The sequence below is a fragment of the Megascapheus bottae genome, chromosome 20 (assembly GCF_031878675.1).
Source record: "Megascapheus bottae isolate mThoBot1 chromosome 20, mThoBot2.hap1, whole genome shotgun sequence".
Lineage (NCBI taxonomy): Eukaryota > Metazoa > Chordata > Mammalia > Rodentia > Geomyidae > Megascapheus > Megascapheus bottae.
In genome coordinates, this window is record NC_143528.1 from 8,851,558 (window position 1) to 8,863,680 (window position 12,123).

Genomic DNA, 12,123 nt, shown 5'->3' on the forward strand with positions numbered 1-12,123 from the left:
CCATGAGACTCATCTCTAACTGCCAAAGAGCTATGAGTGGAACTGAGGCCCAAGTGGTAGAGCACCAGGATTGAGCAAAAGAAGCTCAGGGACAGTGCTCCGGCCCTGAGTAAAGCCCCCAGTCCAGAAACAATAACCACGAAAACACAAGAAGCAAGGGGAATTCTATATTCATTAGTGAAAGAGAATTACTATCACAAAAGCTTTAAAAGGCCAAAGGACCACCTGAAAAAAACAAGAAAGAAATATAAATAAACCATACATATAGACAAGAAAATGGTAATAAGCAAATCATCTAGAGAAAAATTTAGATAGTAGTCACTCCTTGTCCACAACAACCTCAAACATAAATATAAATATAAAATGATCCAATTAAAAACAGACTGGTTGAAATGTACCAACAATGTAATTATAGCACTAAAGAAACAAAGGACCAAATAATATATGCAGGTTGCCAGGAACTTACCTATTAAGACACATACATATACACTGAAAATAAAATAATGGAAAGTGATATTCCAAACAAATGCAAAGAGTGATTTCAGTGGGCAGGAGTAGCTGTACTTACATTTGACATAATAAATGTTAAGGACAAAGAAGTTCACATGTTGATAAAATGATCAGTCTGAAAGAAGGTACAATGATTATAAATCTATACACACCCATGTCAGAGCACCCACAGTGGTCCATATAATATTGGTTTGATACCAAATGTGGCTTAGTTGGTAGCCCTGGGTTCAATTCCTTGGTACCACATATACACACAAAAATTTTTAAAAATCACACAACAATGATGAGAGAGAGAGAGAGAGAGGGAGGGAGACTGCAATAACACTAGCAGGTTTTTAATGCTTTCATAAACTCCTCATACACACAAAAAATCAACAATGAAACAGGTAAGCCATGTGATAGATCAAATAAACTTAACAAGTATAGAATAATATTCATACAGCAGTTCAATTATACCCATTCCTCTAATTAACACATCATACTTCAGACCACAAAATCAAGGCTCACAAAATTCTTGAAAAAAAATAAAATCATATCCCTATACCTTTTTGGATCACAACTGAATGAAAACAAAGATCAGCAGCAATTTTCAGAAATTATGCAAAAAGTGAAATTTTAAAGTTTCTCAAACCCCAAAAAATAGAAACAAGACACACCAAAACTTATAGGACACAGAAAAAGTCATATTAAAAGAGAAGTTTAAAGCTATGAGTGCCCAAAAATATTTAAAATAGATATTCAAATAAATGATCACCAATGGATGTGCCTCAAGAATTTATAACTAAGAACAAACACAACCTACAATTTTAAGGCAAAAAAATAAAGACACAAAACCCCACTTTATGAAACAAAGAGCTCATTCTTTGAAAAGATAAAATTACCAAACTTAGCTATTTTAACGAGAGAGAGAGAGAGAGAGAGAGAGAGAGAGAGAGAGAGAGAGAGAGAGAGAAGGAAATACAGAAGGACATATGTCACACATACACATAGAACCCAAATAAAAAATGAAAATTACCAAAAACAATAAAATTACCAATAAAGGGATTGATAACACAGAAATATAAAGATCATTAGGAATTACTATGAGTTATATTATTAAAAAAAGTGTATGCTAGCAAGTTGGCAAGCTTACAAAGAATGGACACATTTCTGGTGCACCATGAAGATGTGAAAAACTGGACAGAGCAATAATGAATAATAAGACTGGGTAATGGAAAATTCTCAGTGCTGGGAGGCTTAGTTATAAAGCTACTTAGAAAGCTGAAATCTGATGTTTATGGTTCACAACCAGCCCAGACAGAAAAGAACATGAGACTTTTAAGTCTCAAATAGCCAGCAAAAAGCTAGGAGTGAAGTTATGACTCATCTTCAATTAACCGCCAAAAAAATGGAAGTGAAGATGTGACTCAAGTGGAAAAGTGTCAACCTTGAGTGTAAAAAAAAAAAATAAGGGACAGCATCCAGGTCCAGAGTTGAAAATAAAAAGTTATCTAACAAAACTGTAGGCCTATATGACTTCATTGCTGAAGGTTACCAACCTTTTCAAGTACTCATTGTAACTCACCACAGAGTATTTCATAGAACTGAGAGAGCAAGGTCTCTCCCAAAATTACCCCTTTGAGAGCAGTTTTATCAACAATAACAAAACCAAAGACACGACATAAAAACAATAGACCACTATAGCCAATGTCCCTAATAAATGTAGATGCTAAAATGCCAAGCTAAATACTTGCAAATCCAAATTAACAGACATCAAAAAGGACATTCACCTGATCAAATTGGTTTCCTGCCCAGGGTACAAGGATGCTTCAGCATACAAGCCAGCCAATGTATTAGTCGACAGAATAAAGGAAGAAAGTTATATGCTCATCTCAATAAATGCAGAAAAAGCATTTGATAAATTTAACATCTTTTAAAGAGAAAACTTTAACAAAATTGAATGCAGAAAGATTGTATCTCAACATAATAAAGGCTGTATTTGCAAAGCCATAAGCAAGGAACAAGACAATTTGTTCACACTTGCTGCTTTAATTAAATGCACTATTAGAAATTTTGCCAGAGCAATTACATATGTGAAAAAACAAAAAGGCTCCTAATAGAGTCAAACTATCGTCGTTTACAGGTAATATGTCTAAAAAATCCACTAAATGATAATTACATGATTAAAGATAATTACATAATTAACTTCTAAAAACAAATCTAATAAAAGTAGTGGCATACAAAACCAATGGCTTTTCTACACACTGATAGGGTGATTTGCTAAGAAATCTTAAAAGCAATCCCATTTATAATAACTGCACAAGAACAGGAATAAACCAAAGATGTAAAAGATCCTTACAAATAAACCAGTTAGAATAGCCATTATCAAGAAAGCAAAGCCAGTAAGAATGTGGCCAAATGGGAACTTTGCGACACTGTTGATGGGAATGTAAACTTATTGCAACCACTCTGAAAAGCAGTATGGAGATTTCCCAAAAGGCTAAACATAGTGTTTCCCTATGATCCAGCAACAGTTCTAAGCATTTACTCAAATGAGCACCAAGCAGGCCACTCTAAAGCACAACCATGTGCATTGCAGCATTGCTGACCAAAGCCAAAATGCGAAATCTAACCAGATGCCTCTCAGTGGATGAATGGATCAAGCCACTGTGGAATTTATACACAATGGAATTCTACACATTCATCATAAAGAATATATTGTAGCATTTGTAAGGAAATGGTAAGAGGGAAAAAACTTATAGAGCTGTAACCCTTCTGTACATCACCTTTACAAAACCAGAATTTTTTTTTTTTTTTTTGCCATTCCTGGGGCTTGAACTCAAGCCCTGGGTACTGTCCTTTTGAACACTTCTGCTCAAGGCTAGTGCTCTGCCACTTGAGCCACAACACCACTTCAGGCTTTTTCTGTGTATGTGGTACCAAGGAATCGAACCTAGGGCTTCATGCATTCTAAGAGAGCATGCACTCTACCACTAGGGTATGCCCTCGGCCCCCCAAACAATCTTTTTCAAAAAAATAAAACATAGGGCCATACAGGATGGTTTGTATCTGTAATCCCTGCAATTTAGGAAGTAGAAATATGAGACTTATGGTTCAAGGAGAGTTCAAGTAAGAAACAAGTTAGTGAAACCGTATCTCAAAAAAACAAGGTAGGTATGAGGTCTCCAGTGTGTCATTCTAGCTTTTTCAGAGTATAGGTAGGAGGAGGATTATAGTGCAAGGCCAGCCTGGTAAAAGACTGGCAAGACTCTGAAAATAAAATGTGTGTGGGGGGGCATCAGTGGCTCATGTCTATAAGCCTAGATACTCAGGAGGTTGAGATCTGAGAATTTTAATTCAAAGCCAGCCAGGTAGGAAAGTCCCTGAGACTCCGATTTCCAGTTATTTACAAAAAGCTGGAAGTGAAGCTGTGGCTCATGTGGTAGTCTTGAGCATGAAAGCTCAGGTGACTTGCCCAGGCCCCAAGTTCAATCCACAAAAGCAGAAAAACAATCAAAATAAAAAAAAATGAGCTGGGGATGTTGCCATATATTAAGAACTCCACAATTTTCGCAAGTATGCTGCCAAATCCAAAACCTAGTACTATAAAAAATACAAAACACAGATGAAAGAAATTAAAAGACACAAGCAGCCATATACACACAAATCTCCTATTTTCATGGTATTGAAAGAGTTAATATTGTTTAAATACGCATAGTACACAACTTGATCCATATATACTATGCAATCCCCATCAAAATATACTAACAGGTGAGTATCGGTGACTCATACGTGTAATCTTAGCTACCATAATAATGGTATAAAACCAGCCCAGGCAGACCAACCTGAGAAACCCCTATCTCCAGTTAAGCAGCAAGTTAGTCAGCAAGAAAGTCAGAAATACTGGAGTGACTCAAGTGGTAGAATACCAGCCATTAGTACCAGAAAAGCCAACCAAGAGCACAACTCTAAATTCAAGCCACAATCAGCACATATACACACCACACACACCAGCAACATCCGCACATAACCAGAAAAGGAATTCTTAAAGTCATATGGAAGTACAAAAGTTCCAACCAGGGGATCACAATTACAATCCTCACTATTCATGAGGCTGAGATTTGAGGATCAAGGTCAGCTAAAACATTGGAGTGGAATGGAATAGAATGGAAGTGTGGCTCAAGTGGTACAATGCCAGCCACACATGAAAATACTGAGAGCATGAGATCATTAGTTTATCCTTGGTACTGGGGGAAAAGAAACAAAAATATCCCAGTACACTAAGAATACAGGGGTATTTTCCTAAATAACATCTACAAAAAGCTTTTGGTTAATGGCAGATAGCTAAATGCCCCCCCACACTTATAGTTGGGAACAACACACACTTCTATTTAACAATATACTAGCAAATAAACGAATAGTCTAGAATAGCCAAAGGAATCTTGAGGATATAGAACAAATCTGAAAGCATCAGACAATACCTAATTTAAGATCTATTACAGGCTGCATTAACCAAATAAGCATGATATTGGCATTAAACAGGCACTTAATACAATAATACAGACTAGAGATCCCAGAAATAAATCCACACATCGACAGCCAACTGATTCTCAACAAAGGGGCCAAAACATACACTAGAGAAAAGAAAGTCCCTTCAACAAAGGGTATAAGGAAACCTCACATGTTGGAGTCTAAACCTTGACCTCTTTTTATTCATTCTTAACAAAAATCAACTTAAAATGGATCAAAGATCAGGAACTCCGAAATACTAAAAGAGAACACAGAGGAAAAAAATAACGCTTCAAAATACTGGTACAGGTAGTGATTTTCAGGACAGGATCCTCAATGCACATCACACAGTAAACCAATTTGGCAATGGGATTACCACAAACTACAAGTTTATACACAGCAAAAGAAATGACCAACAGAACAAAGAGAATGATCTATAGAATAATAGAAAATATTGATTTGACAAAGGATTATTCTCTGGAATACAAACAGCAGTCAGTTAAAACTAGACAAATAATCTGAATAGACACTTTCTGAAAGAATGCAAATGGTCGACAATTACATTAAGAAATGCCCAATATCTTTTCACCATCAAGGAGCTGCAACAAATTTTAAATGAGATACTACCTCTCCCAATTAGAATGGCTGCTATCAGAGAAAAGGAAAGAATTCAAAATAACAAATACATAGTTGGGTGGAATGTAAATCAGTTCATTCACAATGGAAAAAAATAAGCAGGAGCCTCAAAAACTAATCAGCAAAGGGATAACTGCATAACCATGTTTTATAGCACTATTTTCAGTAGCAGTTATTTAAACTTAGCTGAATGGGTAAAAGAAAGAATATATGTATGTATATGTTACACTAACACATATACATAATTAGTCATATAGAAGAATAAAATCCTATTTTTGTTGGAAAATGGACTTAAACATAGCACAATGATTATTAGAAACTGGAAAGGGTGATTGTGGGGCTTCATTTTCACGGAGCCATGTCTCCATCTCGGGCTTTTACTGGCTACTTTCTTTTTCTTCTCCAGTCTGTGTTGATTTTAATTTTTATTGTGAAGATGATATACTGAGGGGTTGCAGTTAACATATGTCAGGTAACAAGTACATTTCTTTTTGAACAGTGTTACTTCTTCCCTCATTTTTTCCCTAGTTTCTACCCTCCCAGTCCCCATCCCCCACCTTGTATAGTTCATGTTCAACATGGTATCTCATAAGTTCACCCTTTGTTCCCCCATTTCTGTACTTCTCCTTACCCTCCCCAGTGCTCACTATTTTCAAGATGGAGTCTTACAGATTTTTCTGCTTGGGCTGACATCCAACCATTATGCTAAAATTCAGGCTCTTGAAGAAGAAGAAATTACAGGTGTGAGCCACCAATGCTTAAGCTTGGATTAGATAAGTGCACAAAAACTATTAATATGTTTGATTAATGCAAATTTATCAAAATAAAAAATAATCAGAATCATCTTAAAACTTCACAGGAGTAGAAAATGAGGTATCGGCTGTAAAGACGCCCTAAATGCATATTTTCATGTCTTCATCTTAATACAATGATCACTGCTTATTGGTAATCTATACAAAATGCCAGCTCAGAAAGAGCTGTGACCTCTGAAAAAAGCATGCCAACAGCCAAGAAGTCCTTTCTGAAGCACTGCTGGCTTCTAGTAGGTCTTTATCCAGTATTAAACACAGGAGAGGTGGAGGTCATTTGAGTTGTTTCTGAAAGCAGCCAAGAACTTTTATGACTGTTCTCAGTGTACAGCCAAGGACTTTCTCCTCATCTGTAAAATGAAGACATTTGATTAGATAACTTCCAGCTGTAAAAGTTGTATGATTACCTAATTACTCATTAGAGAGGTCTAGCCCTTTAAATAGGACTCCCATGAATCCATTTATGTCAAATCTAGCCTGGTAAAAACAAGCCTTAAAAGAAGGACAGCTGTTTGCATTTCATCATGGAATTGCACATCATGCATCATATGAAAACTGATCGAAATACATTATTCAGAAGATTTTAATACTTAATCATCAGTAGCTTCTTCCAAACAAGCTGGTTTATAAACGTTAGGGATAAATAACAAGGAAGAGAAAAGGCTGAGAACTTTTTCCCATCTTATCACCTACTTTTTCTGCTGCAATGACAAAGGCAGGCAATGCATTTTTTGTCAGAAAAGAGCAAATGTTTTGTGGAGTATTTGCATTGCAGGTGGGTGATGGAGGGGAGGAGGAAGATAGGGGCATTTCTCTGCCAGTGTCAAACTCCATGTTCAGCCTCTTTTTAGGTTAGGCTGGGGGTGGTGGCTTCCTCCTAAATCTCTTTCCAAATATTTAGAAGACACTGCAAAGCCTTCTTCCCACCACAGGCATTTTTGAAAGAAATAGCAGGAAAAGTGCCCACTACCTTTTTAAAGAATATAAAAATACTTCCATTTCTTCTAATTGCTTGTGCTATTTTTTCAGGCATGCTAAGCAAGTTTTACTGCCTAGAAACACTGTAGCTATGTTACCCTCCCCACCAACACCATTCAGATAGTCTTAGAAAGCAAATGGAAAGATCTCCCAGAGCAGATCAAAATCTGCATAATCCTATCCTGAGGACAAAGGCCCTCACAATATTTAAATTTATATGGACTGTCCTATTCCATTGCAACTTGTGTAATTAGGGCCACAGAAGGTAACAAATTGGGTCTTGCTTTCACCAGGCTTATTAACCAACATGCATTTCAAGAATACCAAATGGATTTTTTTGCCAGTCCTGGGCCTTGAACTGAGGGCCTGAGCACTGTCCTTGGGCTTTCTCAAGGCTAGAGCTCTACCACTTGAGCCACAGGACCACTTCTGTTTTTTCCTTCTATGTATGGGGTACCGAGGAATTGAACCCAGGTCTTCATGCATGCTAGGCAAGCACTCTACCAGTAGGCTAAACTTCTGGCCCCAAAAGGATATTTTTTTTTAATAAAAGAAAATTGAGCAAGAGAAATGTAACTATTTCTCAAATATGTAATTTAATGAAATGACCAAAACACTAAAATCAATCCTTGAATTTAAAGGATCACACACACCTATGCACTCATGCACATGCATGCACATGCACACACACACACACCATCGTGGCAAAGCTTTATGATAATGAACTTGTTTCCCGTGATTCACAACCAGCCAAGCAATTTTTCCTTTGAAGCTGAGGAGGATACAGAACAGGACTATACCCCACTATTGACTAAGTTTGTGGATTTAAACATAGATTTGGCAGGAGTAATAGAATGAAATTTGTAAGGAGAATGGAAAAGAAATAGGCCAGACTAGATCATCAAGTGAGGACTGTTTATTGAACAATGAGGGGTACAGACCTTCCTGTGGAACTAGAGGTTGTGCAAGGGCCTAGATTTTGGGATAGGTTTATATAGGGTTTAAAAAGGAAGCAAGGATTAGAAAATGGGTTCTGGTGTCTTGGGGGCTAGAGCAATGTGCTTGGTCAGGGCCATAGTGGAATGTTCCACTTGTTTTGAGGGGCTATTATCACCCGGGGGGTGGAGGGTGGTTTCAGCCAGATTGGAATTGCCTGCCTATGGTCAGGTATGTGGTTGAGCTTGTGGGTGTGCACCTGGTGTCTAGCTTGACCCCGGGGAGTAAGGCAGGACTTAATCCTTCATAGTCTATCCTTAGATATATAAAAAGATTGGGCCTGAGGGAAGAGGCAAGCCCTTCAAAACTGAAAGATGCTTGCATGTATACATCATTTGCTTTTTACCAATATGAGGGATAATTGACAGTGAAATACTCTTTTGGGGCCAGGTAACTCACATCTGTAATTCTGGTTTCTCAGGAGGCTCAAATCTGAGGATTACAGGGAAAAAAAAATCCATGAAATTCATCTCCAGTTAACCATCAAAAAGCCAGAAGTACAAGGGAAGGGGTGATATTGTCCTCTTTACCTGATATATGTAACTGCAACCACCCTATACATCACCTTTATAATAGCAATAATAATTTACTTTTTTGAAAACAGGAATTGTGACTAATGTGGTAGAGCACTAGCTTTGAGCACAAAAATTCAAGGACAGTGTCCAGGCCTTCAGGTCAGGTTTCTGGACCAGCATAAACAAAACAAAATTTTACCTGTGCACTAGCTACTCATGTTCACACATTTCACAGAATTCAATCATAAGAGTTACAAAAATATGCGCATATAGTACAAATTTCATGGACTGATCTCAAAGCTTCGCAAAAGATAACTATTTCTAGACAATATAATATATCACAACAAACTCAGCTATCTCTCAAAATTACTTTCAGGAATTTTGTTGGGGTAATGATGGTAATACTGGTAGTACTTGGTTTTCATTATTTTGTTTTTTCTTGATTTTGTCAATCTTGGGGCTTGAACTCAAGTTTGAGTGCTGTCCCTGAGCAAGACTTGCAATCTACTACTTTGAGCCACAGTGCCACTTACAGTTTCCTGGTGATTAGAGATAAGAATGTCACAAGCTTTCTACCCAGGATGGCTTTGAACCTTGTTATTTAGATCTCAGCCTCCTAAATAATGAGGATTACAGGCATGAGCCACCAGGGCCTGGTTTGGTTATTTTTGCTGATGTTTTATTTGAGAGAGAGAGAGAGAGAGAGAGAGAGTGAGTGTGTGTGTGTGTGTGTGTGTGTGTACGCATGCGCGCGCGAGCGAGTGTAATAAATTCAAGACCAGGCAGGTGTTTTACTACTTGGGTCTTTAAAAATGTCACAGACATCTCTATTAGCTCTGCTGACCTCTTAGCAAATCATTCTACAAGTGTATTGAATAGAGATCATCTTCTCTGGATGTTTACAAAATATTAGTCCAGAAAATCCTGCAATTTTCACATTACTCTAAATGTTACATTCAGTAAAAAAAATGATAACAATGAGTATCAAATATTAATAAGGAACTTCATATCTTAAAACTTGGCTTAGCTGAGTTCCTGTCCAACTTAAATGAGAATGGGGACATCAGAACACAGTCAAATGACCTCTGTTGCTCTGCCTTCCAGAAATAACCAAAGTCAGCCTTTGCTGCTGATACTAGACAAAGGCAATTTGTTTCCTGTCACAGGAGTAACATAACATAAAGTTTAAAGATCACATGAGCAGAGATACCCCAGTCATGTTTATTAGTCATGGATAGACTTCTTTCAACATTTTTATACAAGAATACTCAAAGTGAATGCCTATTTTAGAGCCATCAGTCACTGATTGGTCAGATTGGCTTTCTAAAAATTATTCAAAATAATTGAAGAAGAGGATTCCATTAACAATTAGGATGCTAAAGGTTTTCATAGGCCATTGTTCCCACGAAAACATCTTAAAAAAGAAACTCTAGATCATTCGGAGAATCGTAAATGCAAACAAGTCACAAAACTAAATTTCAGAGAGCGAAAAGACCTTCTCAGATAAGCTGAGATGGGTAGCTATTCCTCAATGTTTCCCCTCCCCAGGGGTCAAATAAATTTGCCAAATCTAAATGTGAACAGATAATTGGACTGCCAAAGTCTCTAAGCTTCTTTGGGAGGAAAGAGAAAGCAGCCTTTAACAGCTGTGCAGAATGGGCGCAACAGATTGGAAGATGGAGAAGCCTCAGACATACAGCCAATTTTTATCACGTGTTATTTTTTCCCCTGCAGGACTTTCACCAAGAATTGGGAATCAGAGGAGGCTGGATGCTGAGATAGAAAGACATCTGCCATCTCCTAGTGCTAAGAAGTCAAATCCCACAGGAGGGAAGACCATGCAGTAATTCCAGGCCAGATGTCATTCTATTAATGGAAGAGCATGAAGCTCAAAATCATATTTTGACCCAGTTGAACTTTTGATTGATACAATCAATGAGCTTTCCAGAGGATGTTCCTTTATTTTTAGGGAGGCTGGGAGAATAATAACTTCACAGAAGTGTAATATGGAGTGTTATTATCTGTCTGTTTGCCAATAAGAAAATAAAAAGTGAAACCAGAAAGTACATTAAGAAAAATTATAAAACCAAGAGAAACATAATTGACCCAGGTATTTGAATTGGTAAATAAACCCCTTTAAACACTATTAAAAAAAATCAAGGAAGCAGATTCCAAAACAAAGCAAACTAAAATAATGAAAGACTTTACAAAAGATGAATTTCAACAGATAAGTGGCATTACTTACAATACAGAACTAAATATATATTCTAAAGCTTAAAATGTAGCACTCAAAATTAGAAATATGCTGAATGAGTGCAATAATGAACTGAAACCAGTAGAAGAAAAGATCTACAAACTAGAACAACATAGTATGGCAGTTCTTTAAAACAAAAAAAAATAGCTCATGCCTGTAATCTTAGCTAATCAGGAAGGTGAGATCTGAGGATCAAGGTTCAAAGCCAACTTGGGCACAAAAGGACCTGAGACTCTTCTCTCCAATAACCTCTAGAAAATGGGAGATGGAGCTTGGCTGAAGGGTAGGGTGGTAGCCTTGAGGTCAAGAGCTCTATCTCAAAGAAACATTTCATGAATTCCTATATTTCATGAAATATACCCCTATACCCATTGCAGCATTTTTCACAATAGCCAATACATGGAAACAAGCTATATGTCCATCAACAGCTGAATGGATAAAAAGACATTCTATTATGTGCATGTAACAGAATATTACTTAAAAGGGATATTTTTACTGTACCATGTGCACACGGAACTTTCTTAATATGTACAGACATAGGTAATAAGAAATAATGCAGTTAGATGTTTTTAAAGGAGAGATGCTATCACATGAAACAACACGGATAAACCTTGGGGATATTATACCAAATGAAATAAACTAGTCACAGAAGGACAAATATGGAATGACTTCATGTTCCTGAGGTAGCTAGTCAAACACTAGAAACAGAGTGGAATGATGGTTTCCAGGTACCTGGACAGAAGGGGAAAATAGGCTTGCTGTTTAGTGGGATACATTTCAGTTATTCAAGGAGAGAACATTCTAGAAATCTGCTAGAGTATGGAAATTTTGATAAATAATCTTGCATCTCATGTGCAATTCATTTATTTATTTTGCCAGTCTTGGGGTTTGAATTCAAGCCCCTGTCCTTGAGTTTTCTCAAAGCTAGCACTCTACC

The 12,123-nt window shown here is 37.1% G+C and overlaps 1 long non-coding RNA gene across 1 annotated transcript in view; it reads left to right on the top strand.

Annotated features, from left to right (window-relative positions):
- LOC150049143 (uncharacterized) overlaps positions 1-10,936 on the top strand; it is a 163,635-nt gene extending 152,699 nt beyond the window's left edge. The window contains exon 3 of the long non-coding RNA XR_016538967.1: positions 10,667-10,936. This is a non-coding gene — a long non-coding RNA (uncharacterized LOC150049143). The remainder of the gene's footprint in view (positions 1-10,666) is intronic.
- Positions 10,937-12,123: the final 1,187 nt, after the last annotated feature.